At 47.6% G+C, this 21,870-nt stretch overlaps 2 pseudogenes; one reads left to right on the plus strand and one right to left on the minus strand.

The window, feature by feature from the left end:
- Positions 1-8,738: 8,738 nt before the first annotated feature.
- Positions 8,739-10,069, plus strand: LOC147961399 (uncharacterized; annotated as a pseudogene).
- Positions 10,070-18,196: 8,127 nt separating this feature from the next.
- Positions 18,197-21,340, minus strand: LOC147961400 (transcription initiation factor IIB-1-like; annotated as a pseudogene).
- Positions 21,341-21,870: the final 530 nt, after the last annotated feature.

The following is a 21,870-nucleotide window of genomic DNA, read 5'->3' on the forward strand; positions in this document are numbered from 1 at the left end:
AATTTTGTTACCTAAAAATGGGATTTTTTTTTGACGATTGTAACATATATATGTGCTTCTGCATGCCATTTTTTCGTTACTTTATGTGTATTCTAGCTATTAAAAAAACATGTCACATTTTTTTGCGGGGCGTGTCACATTTTTTATGACTTGGAATAAAATGAAGCATGGATCAATCCTAATTTCCAAAATTTGCCACGTAGTTGGCAGCAAACAAAATGGGAGCTCAATGATTTTGCCAAAAAATTGGTAGGTACATATGGCTCTAAACCAAACAAGAACAGCCAACCAAAATTTTGGCCATGCCCTCACTTTGGTCGTGCCAAAAAATTGGTGAGGCTAGTTGGGGCACAAACCAAATACACCCTAAGTCACTCACCACTACTAGAATACACAGGTTTTGGCCTGACATCCTTGGCAAAGCTCACGTGACAAAATTTGGCCTAGTATCTATCGGCATAGTGGCTGGGCAAAGAAGAGGCTTTGCGGTCGCGAGCATGTGGCTTAAAGCAGTACCGAGGGAGAGAGGTCGAGCAGGTGAACGACTCCAGGGTCCATGCATGTTTGCAAATGCTGCCAAAAAGGGCATCACTAGTGCGGTGCACATTCTACCTCACCAACAGTAGTGCCACTCGTGCAGGTTCTCTGATCTCCTGCCTTGAGAAAAAATATATTCTAAATACAGTAGCTTTTTATTTTAACCACTAGTCTTTTCTATAGAAGATAAGTTTAACCAGTAGAGGCATTTTGTCCTACTGACGGTTGACCGATGCACCATCGGTTGACTGGAATGTGTGCTGTTTTCCTTCGTGGACGATGATCCGTTTGCTCCCGCGTGTTGGGCGGCCAAATTCACTGTTCTAACCCTTATGCGAAAGTTTAGCCCGATTTGATCCTATTTATAAAAAGGTTTCGGATTTGACCCTTTTTGTACCGCCATAAACGTTGGCGGTAGGATATAACAGGCTACCGCCATAGTCAATGGTGGCAGGCTTCTGGTCAATATGATGACGTGGCAACGATGTGGCAAGTGCCACTCTTGGTGGCGGTAGGACCTGGGCCGAAGTAAGGAATGACAGGAGAAGATCTTTTCTATTTTTCTAAATACAATCACAGGATATGTATGCTTCCTTATGTGCAAGATATTGTGGCATCTTCATTCAACATCTTCACGGTCCATCGGCTACCGTGCCACAATGGTGTCCTACGCTTAGTAAAAATGAAAAAACTAACTAGTCTAATTGATGTTAGATATGGATTATTGTCAAAAAAATTGCTTATCATTTATAAGGAAAGTGTGTTTTTAAGGAATGATAGGAAAATATCTTCTCTCTTTCCTAAATACAATCACATGATGCCAAGGAAAAAATATGTTTATTTTTTTGCTCAATAAAAATGAAAAAACTGGTCTAATTAATGTTATATATGGAATATTGTCAAAAAAATTGCTTATCATTTATAAAGAAAGTGTGTTTTTAAGGAATGATAGGAAAATATCGTCTCTCCTTCCTAAATACAATCACACGATGTGTGTTTCCTTATGTACATGATATGTGTAAGACATCAAAAATGTTTTCTTTTTCTTTATTTTCTTTACCATACTAAAACTACGCCTGGAGCACTTGTGTTAAAAAATGTTTTGTGTAGCACTCACATATATATGTGCACTTACGAAACATGTATATGGCAACCGTGTGGCAGATTACGAAACTGCCACACGCATCCAGCGCCGTCAGTTTCCTCCGATCTTCTTCCTTTCCCGCACGTCCTTCCCGACCGACCTGCCGATTTCTTTCCTTTCCCGCACGCCTCCCGATCTCCTTCCTTTCCCACACGTCCTCCCCCACCGACCTCCCCCGATTTCTTTCCTTTCCCGCACGCCCTCCCCGATTTTATCAGGCACACCCGCTCGTGCTTTCCTAATTTTCGTAATCATCAATTATGGCCCTACGCGCCTTCCCGATTTTTGGCAAAAATAATGCTTGGACTAGGATTTGATCTCTGGTCTGGTAATCAACAAAGGGAGCTAACCACCTCACCTATGACACTCATTTGTTGAACAAGCTAAGGGAAATACTGTTTTTGATATGTTTTTGCCTTTAATATGTTAACACTGAAAAACTTTTTGTTTCAAGTATCGTGGTAACTTTGATCATTGGAAATAAATTTGTTGAACCCGCCCCCTGGTAATTTCTGTAAATAGCACGATGACATTCACACCATAGACCTGATAATTTAGATACAAACATCGTGGTAAATTTAACCATTGGGGAAGACAAATGTGAAAAGATACCTGATAATTTATGTGTAAATAGATGGTAATATACGTAGCGCACATCTGATAACTAAGGTAGAAACACCATGGTAATTTTGACCGTAGGGAATATATATTTTTTTTGAAAAAATACTCCGGTATCTTCTGTGTAAATAGCACGGTAGTATAACTCCCTCCCCTGGCATTTTTATGCGTAAATAGCATGAAAACATATGCACTGCGATAACTAAACACCATGATAAGTTACCCGGGGGGGTGGGTTGTTGCTGGAACATATCCCTGATAAATTTTGTGTAAATAGCATGATTTTTTAAGCACTACAGACTTGATAGGTTACCTAGAATCACCATGATAACTTTTTGTCCCGGGAAAAAGTTGTTCAAAACACCCCCAACAATTTTTGTGTAAATAACATGATAATATAAGCATCGCATAACCGATAACTTGCAATATAAACATGATGCTAACTTTTTTACCAAAGGAAAATAAGTTGTTAAAAACATACACTCGCCTCGTGCATGGGCCTCTTGGATGAACACAACACATGACGTGCCACGGGAAAGTCACATAATATTTAGTGTCATGAGGGGCACACATGTTATATGCATGATAAGTTACGCAAAAACATCATGGTAATTTTTTACCTATGAAAAAAGCTACCAAAACACACCCAAGTTTTTAGGTGCAAGTACCATGATAATATACGAACTGTAGACCTGGTAACTCATGTACAATCCCGCATGGTAACTTTCACGGGGGGAGGTTGATGTATATATACCCTGATAACATATGTGCAAGTACCACGGTATTTTACATATCAAAGACCTTATAACTTATGTACAAAACACAATGGTAACTTTGAAGGGGTGTAGTTGTTGAAGCATAGTACCTGATACGTTCTATGCAAATAGCACGGTAAGTTATGCAACACAGGCCTGATAACTTGCATACGAATACCACGGTAACTTTGTCCTGAGGAGAAATCATGTGGCGGACGTGAAGAAGTGGCAGTTTTCTCGGGGGTGGGCGCCCGAGATGTGCGGGGGAAGCAGGTTTCTCGGGCGAGGCTGCGGGGTCGTTTGGGAGGAGGTGAGGTCAAAGGACGAGAAATCGTGTGGTACTTTAAAATGAAAGAAGTAGAGGTGTGGCAGTTTTGCTTATATGACACACGTGTGCCAAATATCACAGTCCATCTAATTAATATTCATGTATGTGCTTTATAATTTATGTTAATATTTGAATCAAATTCTATATTTTTTTGTTCACGACACAAACATGTGTCATGTCATATGTATCCATACTTTAAATGACATTGTAACATTCACTCGATAGTAGCATATTAGTTAACATAATTATCTTACCCCGGTTCAATAGTGAGAATAATTTGAAATTACTAAGTGTATGACACAATTGTGGCACGGTAACCGATGTACCTTGAAGATGTTTAATGGAGATGCCACCATATCTTGCACATAAGTAAACATGCACCTGTAGTAGAAAAGATCATCTCTTGCCATTCCTTAATAGAAAAACTTTCCTTATAAATGATATTTACATGGTTAAAAAATGTTTTTGATAGTAACCCGTGTGTAACATCAATTAGGCTATTTTTTTCAATGGTATTGGGCAAAAAATATGAACATTCCGTGTGTAATAAATATTCACATAAAGATCATCTCTTGTCATTCCTTAAAAGAAAAACTTTCCTTATAAATGATATTTACATTGTAAAAAAATGTTTTTTGATAGTAATCAATGTGTAACATCAATTAGGCTATTTTTTCCATTGATATTGGGCAAAACAAATAAACAATAAAAATTTATGAACATTCTGTGTGTAATAAATATTCACATAAAAATCATCTCTTGTCATTCCTTAAAAGAAAAACTTTCCTTATAAATGATATTTACATTGTAAAAAATGTTTTTTGATAGTAATCAATGTGTAACATCAATTAGGCTATTTTTTCCATTGGTATTGGGCAAAACAAATAAACAATAAAAATTTACCCTTGGCAATTATCAAACCCAAGACCTACTGTCGCTAACGTACACACTCTAGCCAGCAGACCATCGAAGCAGTTCATTACTAGTGGGCCACGCACATTACTTATGGCATTCAGTTCGGCCCAGGTCCTACCGCCACCTAGTATGGCGGTAGCCACTTGCCACATTGTTGCCACGTCATCACGTTGACCAAAAGCCTACCGCCGTTAACTATGACGGCAGTCTGTTATATCTTACCGCCAACGTCTATGGCAGTGGAAAAAGGGTCAGATACGAATATTTTTTACAAATATGGTTAAATCGGGCTAAAGTTTCGCATAAGGATCAAAAGCGAATTTGGCCGCGTTGGGCGGCCTGTTCTGTCAGTTTACTCTCAAACAAACGCGGCAGGAACATTTGAGTCGTGTGTTGGAGTTGGCCTCTTAGCATCTATAGCCGTACCTAGTTGAATCTACTATAATTGATCAGAGCGTTCGGTGACCCCGCACGATATTAACTACAGCTAGCCGTGCACAACTCCCATAGTCTCGCGTTGGAGTTGGCCAGCGCCGTGCAGAGGCTTCCATGGTCGCTGTCGTGTAGAGGCTCTTCGGCCGACCCGCCGAGCTCGCCGTGACCGTGCACGCGGGCCAGTCGAAGGGGAGCTCAAGCACCAGCTATGGCGTGGGCGATGGCCGCGCCACGGGGAAGTTGTGCGTGACCGTCGACGTGGTCCAGCCCGAGGTCGAGGTGCGTGACGTCACGCGCATGGAGGTGCGCCAGCCTGAGATTGCCATGCGCAGCCACCTCAGCGAGCGTGGGCTTCGGCGGCAGATCTTGGAGTCCTGTGGGGACGGGCGCGGCAGGAGGCAGGCGAAGGAGGGAGGATGAGGATGGCTGCAAGCGGCAGGGGCGGGGAGCTCGGAGTGCTCCCGCGCGAGCAGGTCGCGAAGGGAAGGCGTCGTGGAGTCGCTGATATGTGGGCCAGGGGCGGACTTGGGTGGACGAGAGGGGCCGAAGAGAGCGATCGTTTTTGTTCTGGACGCATTTGTGATCTAAATTTGCTTCGGATATAGGGCCGTACCGGACAAAAAGACATCAGCCGACAACTTTGTTCGTTTGAGTACGCTCATTAGATCGAGTTTCGCCTCAAACAGATACAAGCGGATGATTTAGGGTCTAGGATTGGAGTTGGCTTGATGCAGGAGGGATGGGAGATACCAGAGTTAGTGGTGGGGAAGACAATATAATTAATTGGTGGATCTTGATGATGTGTTTGTCTCCTCTCTGTCCCCGTACCCAACTCCAGTAAATATTTGGTACATGGATTAGATGTTGCTGTTAGTGTTAGGGGCGGGGCAATTAAGCTTGATGGTGTGGTTTGCCTTTGCGCAATTAGGGATAAAGAATGGTACTTTGTGCGTGTTGGATATGTGGTAGGGTTTGGATGTTGGGGAGTGAGCCGTCTCTTTCCTGTGGAGTCCTTGCACCCATGGCCTTTTTTCTAGGTCCATTCTGCTCCTAGCGGCTCTTTTCTCAAAAAAAAGTCATGGGGATCAGGTGCTGGCACTGACCTAGAACACTCCATTTTGCATGGGCTTGTCTTCGCTTGGGCTAAGAGGGTGCTTGGATCCAAGGGATTTATTTTAGTTTGATTAAAAATAGTCTCTTTAAAAGGCTAAAGTTCCAACCACCACTGACTAAAGAGAGCCTAAAACTAGTCTTGAGACTAAATTTTTTTAGTCAGGGGTATCCCTATTAAAATGTGGATTAGTCCTCTCTCTCCTCATTTAACGCCTCTTCTTTAACACATGCGAGTACTGAATTGGAGAGTTTGAAGGATAATAAATGCTCATTAACTTGATTTTTGTCTCTTTAGTATTTGGATCCAAACATGTGTGAGGCTAGTAACTTTTAGTCCCAATACTTTTAGTCATGAGACTAAAACGTATCCAAGCATCCTCTAAGCATTAGGTGGGGGCACAACATATGCATTGGAATGAACAATGTGAAAATGCATGCCCTGATTTGGTGTGAAAGCGGCACGGCCGGTTGGCAAAATTCATGGATCGTGCCTTGCTTGCTCCTCGTTGTGGTGCCAATAAAGGCTCGGCGCAAAAGGTCACATGAAGCACCCCCTTTGCTTTGCCCAGGGGATAATTGCAACGCTGCTTCTGTTTAAGGGATCGGGACCAGCGTTCTTTGTTCTCAATGTGCCAGGTTTTCTTTAATCGGGATTGATAAATCTCAGTCGATTTAGACTTAGTCTCAACTGATGTCATAGTCGTGAGATCTTATGTACAGATCCGCGTAAGAAAATTTACATATTCAGTCATTTGACTGAGACTTGGTTAAGTCTTAATCGACTAAGATTCAACAACATCCAGTAAAATCCATTTACGCACCGAAATACTCTCGTGTTAATAACTGACATTAGTACTACTAGTACCTGTTGATGTCGGTTTTTAACAGTTTTTTTAAAACAAACATTACATGATTTCAGTTTTACACATTTTCGATATGATAACTATTAATGTAATCGACTAAGATCCAGCAACACCCAGTAAAATCCGTTTACTCATCAAAATACTCTCGTGTTAATGCCTGACATTAGTACTACTAGTACCTCCTGATTTCAGTAAAAACAAACATTACATGATTTCAGTTCTACACATTTTCGATACGATAACTACTACCCATTGCCCCGAGCCATTGGGGATAAAAAAAGGTTCAGCAGGTGGTCACATAACCATAATGTGTATTTTTTTTATTTTGTAACATCTAGTACTGCTCCTTATGGAGGATGACTAATTCCCTTGAATGCAAAAAGCTGGGGAGATGTGGGTTGAGTTTTTTTCTCTCCAAAAAGACTCGAGATTATTATAAAGGTTCACAAGACAACACAATTCATCCTAAACATAACAATGATTGCATCACGGACCCTGCCCATCCAACGGCGACTGTCGCCGTCAGAACGAGCCACCGCCGTGCCGTTGTCGCGGCTTCCCTACTGGAGCCGACTTGACCTTGTCAATGACAGTCAGGAAGTCTTCATGCACGGACCTCTAAGGACCAGCGAGTGCCCTAGAGTTGTAAGCGTCATCATTAAACCCTTGAATCAATCTGAAGCAGCTGACACCAAATCTCGTTGGTGCCGCATGAGTGGCGAGAAATCCTAACCTCATTGCACCAAGAAGACGGTAGGAGTCTCTATGCCGGAGCTCCATCGACCCCAGCCCAATGGATGAACTGGAGGAGGATCGAAACCCGTAAGACCAGCTCAAAGATGAAGTGTCGTCATCCGTTGAAATGCCGTCTCTACGATTGAAATGGAAACCTAACTTAAACCACAAGCCGGAGTCGAGGCACCGAGATCCTCCGCCCGTCCGCGCGACAGGCAGAGGTGAGGTGGATGCAGAGGCTCATCGGCAAACCTTAGAGGGCATGGATGCCCTAGCCACCGCCAATGGGAGAGGAAAAGAAAAATTCTAATGATATTTGGGTTAAGTTTTCTCCGCAAACCGAGGTGGGTTAACATATTTTCTCTCTGGGTGATGTGGTTTAATATAGTGTTGTGACTACCGGAGGAAAGTTATACAAAAAGAAACAAAAAACGTGGCAAAATCTCTATGGAGAACAAAAGAAGTTGAAGAAAAAAATACTGCAGAAATAGTTTTTTGTTTCTCCTTCGTCGACTTCGGTGTGATTAAGTCTAACTACTCCTACATTGACTACTCTCCGGGCAGTTCAAACTGCAAACACCGAAGCTGCTACTCCATCGATCAGTGCATTCGGTTACCCCACACGACATTAACTACGGCTAGCCGCGTGTTGGGCTCAAGTGCAACCAGCACAGAGAGAGACGCATTAACAGCAGGATTAAATCCGCAGCATCCACCTTTGGACACGAGAAGATCGCCTTGTCCTTGCATGGTACTAGTACGTACTCCTACCACCAGCGGTCTGTACCAGTGTACAAAAGCCAAAAGGGCGCCGTGGCAAGGTTCACATCTGGATCGAGTATTTAGCCAAAAACTATCACAATTGACGAAAAAACTACCACCCTACGATTTTGTGCCAAAAATTATCAAATTTGGACTAAACCGTGACAAAAAACTACCAACTCACGAAATCGCTCGCTTCGGCCGCGCTAACCCCGAATCTGACCGGTTGGGCCCGCGAATCAGTTGCCACGCTGGCGAACGGATGGCCGCCGCGCGTTGACGGCCGTTAACGGCCCATCCGTGGTCGGAACGGCGGCTGTCGGTGGGCCAATAAGTCAGAGCGAGCTCAGCCACTCGCTCATTCTCTTCCTCCTCGCTCGCTCTCACTCGTCCTCATCCTCCCCCTCTCCCTAGTGCTCTGAGCAAGCTCAGCCTATCGCCGCCGCTGCCGCGACCATTGCTGCCGGTAGAAGTTGAGGATGCCATCCTAGAATGACGAGGAGAGCTCGGACGAGGACATCAACATGGTTTCAATGGATCCTCAGCTCTTTGTAAGTGCATAATGGTGGAACAGAGTTAGGGTTAGGGTTAGTTCATCCAGATTGGAGATTCCAAGTTGGTTTTGGTTTGATTCGAACTTTCTTTTGCAGGAAACCCCTGACAGTGTGGTGGAACCATCTTTTTGTGGTTCTTACACTGAATCTGAGCCGACGTGCATGATGCATCATCAGAGGCCGAAGAAGGTGGTGGCTTTTGAAGGTGCTTTGACTGGGAGGCGATTCCTGGGTTGTCCTGTGCAGCAGGTATTAAATCTTGCACGCTAACTTGTTTTGCTGGTGGAGATGTGTGATGTGTTTTGCTGCTGGAGATGTGTGGTGCAGCATGTGGTGTAGAGATGTGTGCTGTAGTTTAGAATTGAAACTTGAAAGTGCCATACATATGGAAGCTATATGTGAAAGTAGATCTTTAGTTAACTGAATTCAATACATGACTGAACCTGAGAACACCTACATGCAGAGATCTTTAGTGTACTGTGAACTGAATGTATTTGGTAGGTGTTAACTGAATATAGTTGTTAACTGAAAAAAAATAGAGTTAAATGAATTTATATCTATTGCTAAATATAGCTGTTAACTGAATATAGTCAGCTGTTGTGTGCTTATTATGAAAGAATTATGTTTGCATAATTCAGAAAGCATATTGATTTAAACAAAGGGTTTCAATTAAATGAAATGACTTTATGACTTTAGTTATCTGTAGTAAGGTTGTTACTAAGTGCTTTGTGCTTAATTATAAATAATTGTTTCTGTAGGATGTAGGTGTGAACTGTGGGGTTGTGGAGTGGGTGGATGGTCCTTGGCCAGAGATTCTACAAAGGTGCCTAACAAGGATTTGGGACATGTACCATGAGCAGAACTTGGGAAGGGTGAAGGACAAACATGCCCATGAGAAAGAGGTGGCCAAGCTACAGAAGGAAATTGATTTCCTGTGAAACAACTACAGCCAGTTGGTGGAAGATGTATCCAAGCTTTTTGACTATCAAGATGGCAAGATGTCTCATGACATGGACTATACCAGTCAGGCAATCAATGATCTAAATGCAAAGAAGAAACAACTTGAGGATCAAGCAAAGATTGAGATAAGTATGGAAAAGATGAAGCTTGCCAAGGAGCAAAGGTGCATTCTTCAAAGCCAAGCAGATATCATTCAGAACATGAGGAAGGCCATGAAGGAAGTGGAGGGGGACAGGGACCTACTTAAGCAAGAGAAGAAGAAGCTGGAGTATCTGATTGCTGATCTGGTCAATGCTGGGCATGCCAGCAAAGATAAGCTAGAGAGGATCAAGGCAATTATGAATGAGTAAAGTGCTTGGTGTGTGGGTTAAGTAATTAGTAGGCCTATATATATAGCTGGCCTTGGAATGTCATGCATGTTAGGTGTATATTTTGGGAAAGTTTCATGTGCTTTCAGAATGGTATGAGGGAGGGAGGTACTCTTATGGTTTAAGAACTAGTTGGTTTTATCTATGATCTAATGACTTTTATGTTAAGACCTACTATGCTAAGTGAGTACTCGTGCTAAGTTAAGTAAGTAAGAGTGTTTTATCTATGATGAGGCTGTTTTACTCTGCATATATCATGTGTGGATAACTGACAGTAGTGACATAGTTGGAAGTAGCAAGTAGCAAGTAACATATATAGCAAGTAGCTTAGGTAGTCTGACAAATAACTTAACATATATAGCAAGTAGCAAGTAACATATATAGATAGTGCCTGACATAGATAGATAGATAGTACTGACATTCATAGTCTGCAAGTAGATAGTGCTGACGAAACTGAACCTAGGAACTTACTGAACTTACGAAAGTTCAGGACTGACGAAACTGAATTTTTTTTGCACTGAACTAACTGAAGGCAGCACTTCACTCCTCCTTCAGCATCTTCAGGCGCTGGGAGCGGCGCACCGCAGTCACGGCCGCCCTCTTCTTCTTGCCCGGCGCTGGCTCCACCACATCTTCCTCGCCGCCATCTTGTTCTTGCTTCACGACGACGCCGTCTGGGAGATCGGAGACCTCCGGCAGTGCATCCACTTGGATTGGGAGGTTCCTGTCCCCCTCCACGGCGTCGAGGACTGGAGCCAGCAACTACACTCTAGGCTCGTCGTCGGAGAGGACGACGACCTCATCCACTTCGTTGTCAGAGTCGTCAGAGGACTGATCCTCATCATCATCACTGGACTCGTCATCAGAGGACTCGTCCTCAGAAGACTCGCCGTCGGAGTCGTCATAGGGCCCAAGGACCCATGGATTGCGCCTCTCCCAGTAGGCGTTGTTGATTGGGGCTGGGAGAGCAAGGACGGCGTCGGTGACGTGGTCCGCGGCGGCCGGCGGCGTGGCGGATGAGCGGTACATCCACCATCGGGCGCGCTGCCTGGGGTCGGGGGAGCGCTGCACCTCGCGCGTCGCCCACAGCAGAAGGGACGGCGGCGGGATGGTGCCGCCGGCAGGGAAGGCGCGCTCCTTTTCAGCAGCTGTCATCACCTTCACGAGGCCGCAGGCGTGGTTCCTCATCATCGCCATACCGGGGAACCAGCGCGCGATCTCCCTATACTGCGCGCGCATCTCCTGGTTGTTCCTGGCGAGAGCTTCGATGGCCAGCTGCCAGTCCATGGCGACGGCGGTGGCGGTGGTTGTCGGCGGCGATTTCGACATGAGAGAGGGGGAAGTGGAGTGGGCGGTGCGAGCGGTGAGTGGGCGAGTGAGAAGAGAGTCGTGGTGGGTGGACACGTATTAAAGGCGTAGAATCCGAAACGGCTGGTTTTACTCAACGCACGCTCACCACGCAGCCGGCCGCAACGCACGCTGAACAGGGGACGTGGGTAACAACATATAATAAGTTCAGCCAATGCTAGTCAAACAAATCACCAGCACTAGCCCATTGGTATTGAATGCATGATCATCCACCTGCTGTTCTCTGTTTTTTTCTTATTCTTCTGCCTTTTGATCATCTGCTTAGTCCTAATTCCTTCAAACATAGTCCTAATTGGTTTGGCCCTAACATCAAGGATCATTTTGTTGAAAACTCACTAAGGTTGTTCACAACAAGATCAGTTTTGCAATTGTAATCCATTGCAGACCTACACCAAGTCTCCTTTGGAATTTTTTGAAGCCACTTCCAGGCATCCTCACACTATGCTTTTAGCTCTGCCATTTCTAATTCATGGCCATGTTTGGTGAATGAGTAGCTAGCCCGATCTACTAGCTTCTTTAGTTCTGCTCCTCTGAAACCAGCTGACTGAAAATTTGCATATATGTGCCTGAGGCAGTATCTCTGAGGGGAATCAGGGAACACCTCATTTATAGCCTTAAGAAGACCCTGATTGTAAATTAATAACCATGGTCATGAACAAAAAGAAATAAAGCTACTAATAACAATATATATCTGAACTACTGGCTAAGATAGGGTGCATACCTTTTGCCTGTCAGAAATAATGGTGTAGGTTCCAAATTTGCTACCACTTCCAATGCAACATCTTAGCTAGGTTAGGAACCATGCCCAACTCTCTGAATCTTCATTATCAACCACACCAAAGGCTATGGGATAGATGTTGTTGTTGTTGCCATCTCTTCTTGTGGCTGCAAGAATTTGCTGTCCAGTGGTTAGCTTGATGAAGCAACCATCAAGCCCTGCATCCATACCCAAATTAGCTACCATAAATTTACAACAAGATATTTTGAACAAAATGCATTTATAGATTTACCTAAAGGTCCTGCAACCATTAAGAAATCCTGGCTTTCATCATATCATCTCCTCTCTCAAACACGAATTTTCCATGACTGATCTCGGTGAGCTTCATCACTTTCTAGGCATCAACGTGATACCCACCACCACCGGCTTGTTCTTGTGTCAACAACAATATGCCCTAGAAATTCTTGATCGTGCCAAGATGCTCAATTGCAAACCCGTCTCTACTCCCGTTGACACACAGTCCAAACTATCCGCCCATGATGGTCACCTTCTTGACAATCCCACCCTCTACAGCAGCCTTGCAGGAGCCCTCCAATACCTCACTCTCACTAGGCCTGACCTAGCATATGCGGTTCAACAAGTCTGTCTCTTCATGCATGTGCCCCGTGACACTCACATGCAACTCATCAAACGCATCCTTCGGTATCTTCGTGGCACCACCCACTATGGCTTGCAGCTCTACAAGTCGTCCTCACGTGATCTTGTTGCTTACACCGATGCCGATTGGGCAGGATGCCCGGACACCCGCAAGTCCACCTCCGGGTTTTGCGTTTTTTCTCGGCCACAACTTGCTCTCATGGTCCTCTAAACGGCAGGCCACGGTGTCACCATCCAGCGCTGAGGCCGAATACCGTGGTGTTGCCAACTGTGCCGCCGAGTCTTGTTGGTTGCGCCAACTCTTGCATGAACTTCGCCATCCACCCACTCAGGCCACTATCGTATATTGTGACAACATCTCTGCCTCATATATTGCTTCTAATCCCGTCCAACACCAACGGACCAAGCATATTGAGATCGATCTTCATTTTGTCCGCGACCGGGTGGCTCTCGCTGACGTTCGAGTCTTGCATGTTCCATCTAGTTCGCAATTCGCAGATTTGTTCACCAAGGGCTTGCCATCACAGGTTTTTCACGAGTTCCGACGCAGCCTCAACGTCCATCCACATGGAGTTCCGGCTGAGGGGGGTGTTAACACATAGTATACCTGTGTATGTACATGTACTTGTATTCCTAGATAATAGGATCATGGATCACGCCTAGGCCTGCGTGCCACTTCCATCGGGCTGTTTGTTGTAACTCCACTTGTATATCTTGTGACTGTGTGGGTGAATGTAATACAGAGAGAGCAGTTCTATCGTCCAGCTCATCTTCAAGTGAGACTTTTGTTTTCAGATCATCCTCGAGTTTATCTGTTGGAACGGATCAGATGGAGTTCCGGCATAAAATCTTACCGGTACCTGGGGGAGGCGAGGTTAGGGTTTCTCTCTGGGCGTATGTGACGTCTAGATTTGATGTCAGGTTATTCAATGAACCTTCATAATAGATTTGAAATTTCTTTTTCATAAAAAAAATCGAAGTCACTCCTCCTCCTCCAAGAAAGAAAGCCAGGGTTCCTGCCTCTCGTCGGCGCCGCCGCAGGTCCGCCTCGTCTCCGGTGGCCCAAGGGCCATGGAGGCGCGGTGGATCCTACCAAGGGCCGGCGGGAGGGCTCCGCTTTTAGTCGTTTTTTCTTGTCTTGTTAGGGTTTGTGTCCTGCTCAGAAAGACGGGACGGCGGCGACTCCCTTAAGATGGAATAGAGGTCTCCCTGCCTAGCCCCCATTCCGGCGGTGCATCCAGCATCGTTGGTGGGCGTGTGGAGGTGTGTCTCCTGCGGATCTATCTTTGGTGGATTTGCACGGATCTCGTCGTTGTTCGTCTACGTACGTGTGTCTTCGGGTTGAATCCTTCTAACCTACGTTATTCATCATCTGCGGCGGTTGCTGTTCTGGTGCGCTGGTCCTATGGGGCCTTAGCACGACGACTTCCCGACTGTCTACTACAACAAGTTGTGCCCGACTCCGACGATGGAGGGGTGATGACGGCGGCGCGCCTTCGGCTCGCTTCAGTGCTTGTAGTCGTCGCTAGGTGGTCTACGGATCTAGATGTAATTTTTATTTTTGGTGTTCGTTGTGCTGCCATGATTGAAGATGAATAGATTGGAAGTTTTTCGAAAAAGAAAAGAAAAGGAAAGAAAAGAACCATGCATATGTACAGAACATAACATTTTTTTCGAAAAGGGCGCTTTATTACTTAAAAGATTTTAAGCATTACACCCGGCCTCTGCATAACTAAGATGCACACAGCCAAATAAGATCCTCTCACACAAAATAAAAATAAAACGACAAATTACAACGAAACATGCAGAGTTCGTATAACGCCTAATATGGAGGGGGGCCAATCATTAGATCATGCTGCCACCCATGTTGGGTAAAAATATCGCTCGCCGTAGCCTCCAATCGTGTACACACCTCCGTAAACAAGCCTCGATTCTCCACGCGTTGTAGAGAGGACCATAAACGAAGAGTCCCGGTACATCTGTAGATAACCTGCAACAGAGAAATACTTTTATCGTTAAAAACCTTATCATTTCTACATAGCCAAAGCGACCAAATAACGGCAAGCGCTCCCACCCTGAGAAGAGTTCTAAACCTGTGATCAATACCATGTAACCAGTTGCCAAATACATTAGCAACACTAGAAGGAGGATACAAGCCAGAAGCTATTTGGGTGACTGACCATATAGAACGAGCCAATTTGCATTGGAAGAATAAATGTTTTATTGTCTCCTTATGGTGACAAAATACACATTGCGGGCTTCCATGCCAATTACTCTTAATAAGGTTATCTTTAGTAAGAATGGCTCCGCGACGAAGATACCATGCAAAGATTTTATTCTTCAGCTTGCAAAAAAAGAACATTACAGCACGTTTAGGTTGTACGTAACTTGGATGGCAAAAGAGTTACGGGAGGAAAGTGGCTACTCTCTCCATCTCAGTTTACAAGTCTTGCACGTGTACCTAAGCCGTCAATTCGACCAACCTAATATGAGTATATATTTCAAAAAAATATATCATTAGAAACTTTAGGTGTTATATTTTCTAATGATATAAGTTTTATGTTAAATAACTTATTTTATATAAGTCAAATTGACGACATAGATACACATGCAAAACTTATAAACTGAGATGTGGGGAGTAGGTTTAATTGCAAAATGAGCATTTAAAAAGTTTTTGGCTGTGTTGACTCAAGTGCTTGAACCCTGCATTGTGAAGGACGAATTTCACCGTTTAATCTACACTAACCAAAGCCTACAACATTCCCAGTGAGAGATTTTTCCAATTACTCGCATCCATTTACTCATCTAGATTCCGCCAACCTCCTAGACATTGCCTACCATTATATTATTGTTGATGACCACACGCATCATGATCCGTGCAGTTCACGGACATGAAACGGATGCCAGCCGATCCTAGCGGTGTATCATTGCCACATGCTATAATTCTTCGTCGAGAGTATTCGTGAAGGATAAATATGATGATTTGGAATAATAAATGCTCTTGTTTATAGACATTTTGGTTGCTATTAATCATGTGTTTAATCATTACATTATCACTTGGTTCATAGCAATCATGTTTCCTCCGTAGCGAAGCACGGACATATGTGCTAATAGAGTATTTAAAAACATAGGTTTTGACTTGACGTAACGTTGCAAAGCTCACTTGACATGAGTTGGAGTGGTACGTATCCGCATGGTGGCTGCCGAAAGACGAGGCTTTGCGATCGCGAGCGTGCAGTGCAGTTCGACCAGAACAGTGGCATAAAAACAACTCTAGCAGGGCCTGTATTCCGCTTCAGTCCGCAAAATAACCGTGAAATTATGGGTTGGGACGGGAAAACATACCTGATCAGATCCCGTATCCCGTCTTGGCTCGCAAATATTTTTACGGGGCGCGGCAAATTTTCTTTCTCAACCTCTATCGTCACGGGTTGGAAGGCCGACCCGAGTTCAACCCCTATCCGCAGCGAGATTTGACGGGAGGGACATTTCCGTGCGCCCTTTCCCACTTCCTTCACTCTCCGCCATCATTGCCCCGCCTTCGTGCGCTCCGGTGCTCCCTCCCCGGCCGTCCCTCACCGCCATGGACGACCCCATGCTGTCCCCCGTAATCGTCGAGGTCGCGGACGCTTCTTCCCCACGGACGGATCTCGTCGCCGGTCATGTTGGCCCTGCCGCCGTCACCCAAGCAAACGCCGCGCCTGTCCACAAGCGGCAGGGCAACGTGGTCGTGCAGGGCGGGAATCCGGCTGCCCCCGCCGCGATGGCCTGCGCTCCGGGCGCCAACGCGGCAGCGCGATCCCGGCCGGTGGCGGAGAAGGTCGGCAAGGTCGTGGGCGTAAAGCGGAAGAAGATTCCGGCTACAAAAAAGCCACTTTCTTCATCGTCTCACTCCATCCCCCGCAAGGAAGTGCTCCGGCGATGCCATTCAACGGTTCCGCTCCCCCCACAAGCGAGGTGTTTAACGAAATGGCCGGAAGGTATGCGTCGTCGGTCAAGGCGATTTCCTTTCATTTTTAGATTTTCTGTCAAATGCGAGATTTGCAGTTTTTCTGTTTGCGGGTCGTCGCGGTGGTGCCCGAACAGAACCCGCAGAAGCCGACCCGTAAAAAAGCATATTCCGAGAATACTTTTATGCGGGTCTATTTGAGGGGTCTACATCCATGGCCGTCTGTGCGGGTCGCAAAAGCGATTTTGCGCGAATTGCAAACACGTTTTGCGGGCCGGTGGGATGTGGGGTCTGCTAGAATTGCTCTAAAGCGGTAGCAGTAGTGAGGGTGAGGAATCGAGCAGGTGAGCGACTCCTCGGTCCATGCATGTCTACAGATGCTGACAAGAAGGTGCAGGTTCCGTCGCTGGGCTTTGAAAAGTTAAATACTGCCCACTTCTCTCTGTTTTTCTACCGTCATTTGCCCACTACGGCACTAAATTCAGCCTGACAGTTGATAAACAGAAACAAACAACAAAATTCTTCTTGACGTATGAAAAGGGAAGCATTGTCAACGGAATATCTACTGCGCTGGCCCATCCGAGCGTTGTTTTCCGCCGCGATCACAGGCGTGACCGGTGGCCGCCATCGTCCCGAGATCCTGTTTTCCAGCGTCAGTCAAATAACCAGCATGCTCTGCCCAGCCGTAGTTTTCCTTCCATCGGTGCTCAGCCTCGCAGGCCAGGGCATGTGCCATGTGGTGCCTGGTGGCTACCAACCGCGAGGGCGGCGGCGAGATGAAACCGACCGGAACCTACCCCGAGTCTTATCACTCCGGCCACGAGGTGAGGGTGGCACCGATGCATGCGTCCCGATAGTGCCGTCCGCCGTGCGCCCGCACCGCCCGGTTGCAGCTACGCGACAAGTCCCTCGCCTCATGAGGCCATGACACACCCTTTGGAAGCCACCACGTCCAAGGTCGATGTACTGTCGTCTCTACTATGTAGATTACGTATGGGGCCTCCGTATTTTAATTGGCCGGGCGTAGTGAACACTTGAGGCGCATTTGGTTATCTGTACTTTTTTTTTTCGTTTTGCATATTTGTCTCAGTTGGGTCTGTTTGGACATATGCAGCCAAAAAATTATTATTTGCATGTTGATTGGTTGCCTGCATTCCCTGTATAGTAGCAACGTCTTTACACATTGTGTTTGGTTGCTCGCGTTGGCTGTGATCATACTAGTGCACGTTGTTTGGTTATCTGCGCGACGTATGATTAAGACTTAACAGCTCCCCATAACACACAATGCCATGGCGATTGCAATGAACGATGATGAGGACAAAAGCAACTAGTTCATCACACCGCCATCGGACTCGACACCCGGCTGCTGCCCGTCGCCGGAGCTGTTCTCGTAGTAGAGCTCGAAGCCGGAGAGCTGTTAAGTCTCTCCGGCTTCCGCGTTGTGCCACACATCGAGGACACCCTCCTCCAGCCTCCGCGCGGCCTCCTACGCCGTCGCCGCCTCCTCCTCCCCCCCCCCCCCCCCCCCGCCCGAGCAGCGGTCCGAAGCGTCGCAGGTAGCCGGAGACGGGGTCCACGCCGACGTCCGTCGCTTGCCTGGCCTCCTCCTCGCCCAGGCGCTTCCTGATGTGCACGGTCAGCTTGGCGGCTGCCATCCGCCGTTGCCATGGCCAGCCCCCTCAGAGACCGCGGCGAGCCCTCGTTGCGGCGCGCGATGGAGAGGCAGGGCACGTAGAGCCTCCCTTGTTCCGGCAGGACCGGCCCTTAGCCCAGCCCGGGCTGCGCGGCCACGCCCTGGCCTCCTCCATCTTCCAGAACACCTCCCTCGGCCCGATCCCCGACGCCAGCCGCGAGGCCGAGCCGCTCCGCCATGTCGGAGATGGACGCGTCGAACCGTTCGTGGGCCCCATCTCCGCCTCCTCCCCTACATCTCCCACCTTTCCCTGGGAGGCCGGCAACGGCAACAACAACCCAGCAGGAGCGCTGCTAATACGCCGGTCGAGTGCCTCTGCCTCGCATTGCAGTCGAGACGCTCCTCATCGCGCTGCGCTGGTCGACGAGCCCATGCGACGCCTCGGCTCATCCCCCTCTCCCCGTTCTCCTCTCTCCCTTGCTTCTTCTTCCTCTACTCCTCTCTGATATAATCTCGAACCCCTCCTCTACGGTTGACGAAACCACAAATCGTCGCCTGAATGGAACCGTGACATCGATGTGCATCTTTTTCGTATGGACCTTATCTCGAATCGAAGTACCATTGTGTAGATCAGAAGGGATGAAGAAAGGGGATTAGGGACAAGTTTAATGGAGGTAGGACAAGAAACCACGCGCAGAGCTCGCATCCCTCCTATATCCCTGCAACAGGACCCATCATGTGCGCTAAAATTGTTTCGACCCAGCCAGGCTCGCTGGAAACGGTTGATTCGGCTATTCCTAGCGGGCCTAGCTAGGAAGTGCTTTAAGTTTCGTGCAGCCCAACATTTGTATGTGAATTCAGGCAATCAAACGGGCCAAACTCATCCCGCGGGGGCCTGGTTGATCCTAATGCAGGCAACCAAACGGGTCCTTGCTTTATCCACTCGTTCGATAACTTGAGCAGGAGGAGGTGTGTGAGCATGCATGGGCTCGGGCAAAGAATAGAATACACCTGGAGAAGTGGAGAGAGTGGGTGAACTGAATCCTCGTTGCCCGTTAATAAGGTTTCCTGCGTGCGGACCAGTCGCCGTGAGCCCGGACTCATGAATATCCATATCACTTCCACAATTCCACTACGAAAAGAATGTCCACTTCACCTGCAGCGTAGGGGTATGTATTTTATTGCGCCGGAAATCCGGTAAGTACGTACGCAGGCAGCACGTTCGTGATCGAGCTTCTTCCACGCAAAAAAAAAAAGCTTCTTCAACAAGACTGTCTGGGTACCATTGTAAGCAGAGTGTCTGCTATTGAAAACCCGAACCAACATACTACGTACGTACCACACACATTTGTACTGCTAGTGTGGCTACTGTCAGTGGCACTGTCACAGATAGCAACCCTAAGCTGCCTCTGCACGACGGACAAAACGGCGAGTAAACTGCATTTAGCTTATGAATCAAACCCTGCACCAAATCCTGCCCCGTCCCGAAGAATTGCTCCGTGCAGGGCCTTGGTTTTCTTTGTGCGTCGACCTGGCGTCCGTACGTACAGTTGAGAGGAGAAAAAATCGGGTCACGGCTCGTCAAACGACACAATGGACCATCACCCCACGGCAAGACGTCAAGCAACGATCCACGTACCCCACCCACGATTGCATTGGATTGGATCTGAAGTGGTTGTTAGCAGCTTAAGAGTGCTAACAAAGTAGTATCCGGCGGGGCCATCAGCTTAAGAGTGTCGCTAGCAGAAGCGAGCGTGCAATGCCAGTGCAACGAGTGGCCTGAGCATGAAGCAGTCGGAGGAGTGAGAGAGATCGAGCAGGTGAGCGACTCCTCAGTGCATGCATGTTTGCATATGCCACAAAAGGTGGCATAGCACTGCACACTCCACCTCATCAACCTGTAGTGCGGTTTCCATCTCATGCCTTTCTGAAAAGGTTGTACTACTACGTAATTGCTGCTTAGTTTAACCAGCATAACCAGTACTTTTGTCTGGCCGACCGGTGCACCATCGGTTTTGACTGGGATCGAGCGCTGTTTTTCCGTCCGCGATCATCGGAGCGACTGATCGGTTTCTCCCTGTTTTCCAGGTCAAACATCCAACATGCTCCCTCCCCGCCGTGGTTTTTCATGGTCGACCTTGGTGCCCGGGTCAGGCTCGAAAACTGGGATTCGGTTTGTCTGCTCCCTTCCTATGCTCCTATCCATGCTCCCACTTCATCCTACGATTGTTTTTTTTTGTTTTTTTTTCTAATTTAATCATCTTCCTCCTGATTTTAAAAGGATAGGGCCGGATCTTATTTTGTTTCAATCAAATCAAACCACGTACGCGGGAGCACGAATGGCCACGCGCTGGGAGAGCAGGCAAGTCTCGTCCCGAAAACTGCACGCGGGCACATGTGGCGACGAGGGCGGCAGCGACAAGGGGGACAGACAAGGCCGACTTTTTCTCCGGCCACGTGAGCCGGTCGTGGGTGGCGCCGTCGCGATAGTGTCCCGTCTGACGCACCGACCCGGCCGGGCGCCGCTGCACGTGTCACGTGAACCGGCCGTGGTGAAGGTGGCCAGGTGGCGCCGAGACATACCTCGTGATAGTGCCGTCCACCGTGCGCGTGCACTTAGGTCTCATCTCAGGCGCTGCCCCACCCGGCCGGCCGCCACTGCGTGACGAGTCCACAGTGATGTCTCTCTTAACCTGAACCTTGAATTGGTTCCTAAGAGCAATTCCAACTGGGTGATCCATTTTTTCTGTATTTGTTTGGATTGCCGCGGACAAAAACATTGGTCCAACGTGCCGATTTAAACATAAAATAAGTTTGCTTCATGTCCGTGCCGACCCATTTCAAGCTCAATTTTGGTCGTAAAATGCGTCAGCGCATACACGAAGCGAACGCGTCGCGCGTCCCCTTGTTGTTCGTCGCGGCCCACATGTCGGCCGACCAAGCACCGGCGCGGTCGTATTTAACGCGGGCCACCTACCGTGGGCCCACACGTCAGCAACCGGAAGCCGCGGGAGGAGGCTGCCTACCAGCCGGTGCTGGCAGTTGCCATGCAGACCTCCACCGAGGAGGAGCGGCGCAAGGTGGAGGCGGACTACCACGCGAGGCTGGCGAAGGCCCTCACCCTCTCTGTGGCCGGCGATTGCGTTGTGCCGCCGTCACCGCAAATGCGCAGCCCGCCTCCCCCCGCGACGCCTAAGGCCGAGCCAACCGATCGCTATGTCTGGACCAGCCAGCTGCACGAGTGGGTCAGTGCCCCCTTCCTCCCCCTTCCCCATTTGACTCGACACAACGCTGGCGCAGGAGGCCGCGTATCTTGAACATTCGAGGCAGCGCATACTGATGGACGAGTGGCGCGCAGAGGAAGCGCCGCCACAAGGAGCAGGAGGAGTGTGCCCGCCTAGCCGCAATGCCACCAACGCAACACACGTCGGAGGAGGATGTCCTGGCGGCCTATGAAG

Source organism: Triticum urartu, chromosome 7A, assembly GCF_056163025.1.
Source record: "Triticum urartu cultivar PI428250 chromosome 7A, HENAU_Tu73, whole genome shotgun sequence".
NCBI classification, from domain to species: domain Eukaryota; kingdom Viridiplantae; phylum Streptophyta; class Magnoliopsida; order Poales; family Poaceae; genus Triticum; species Triticum urartu.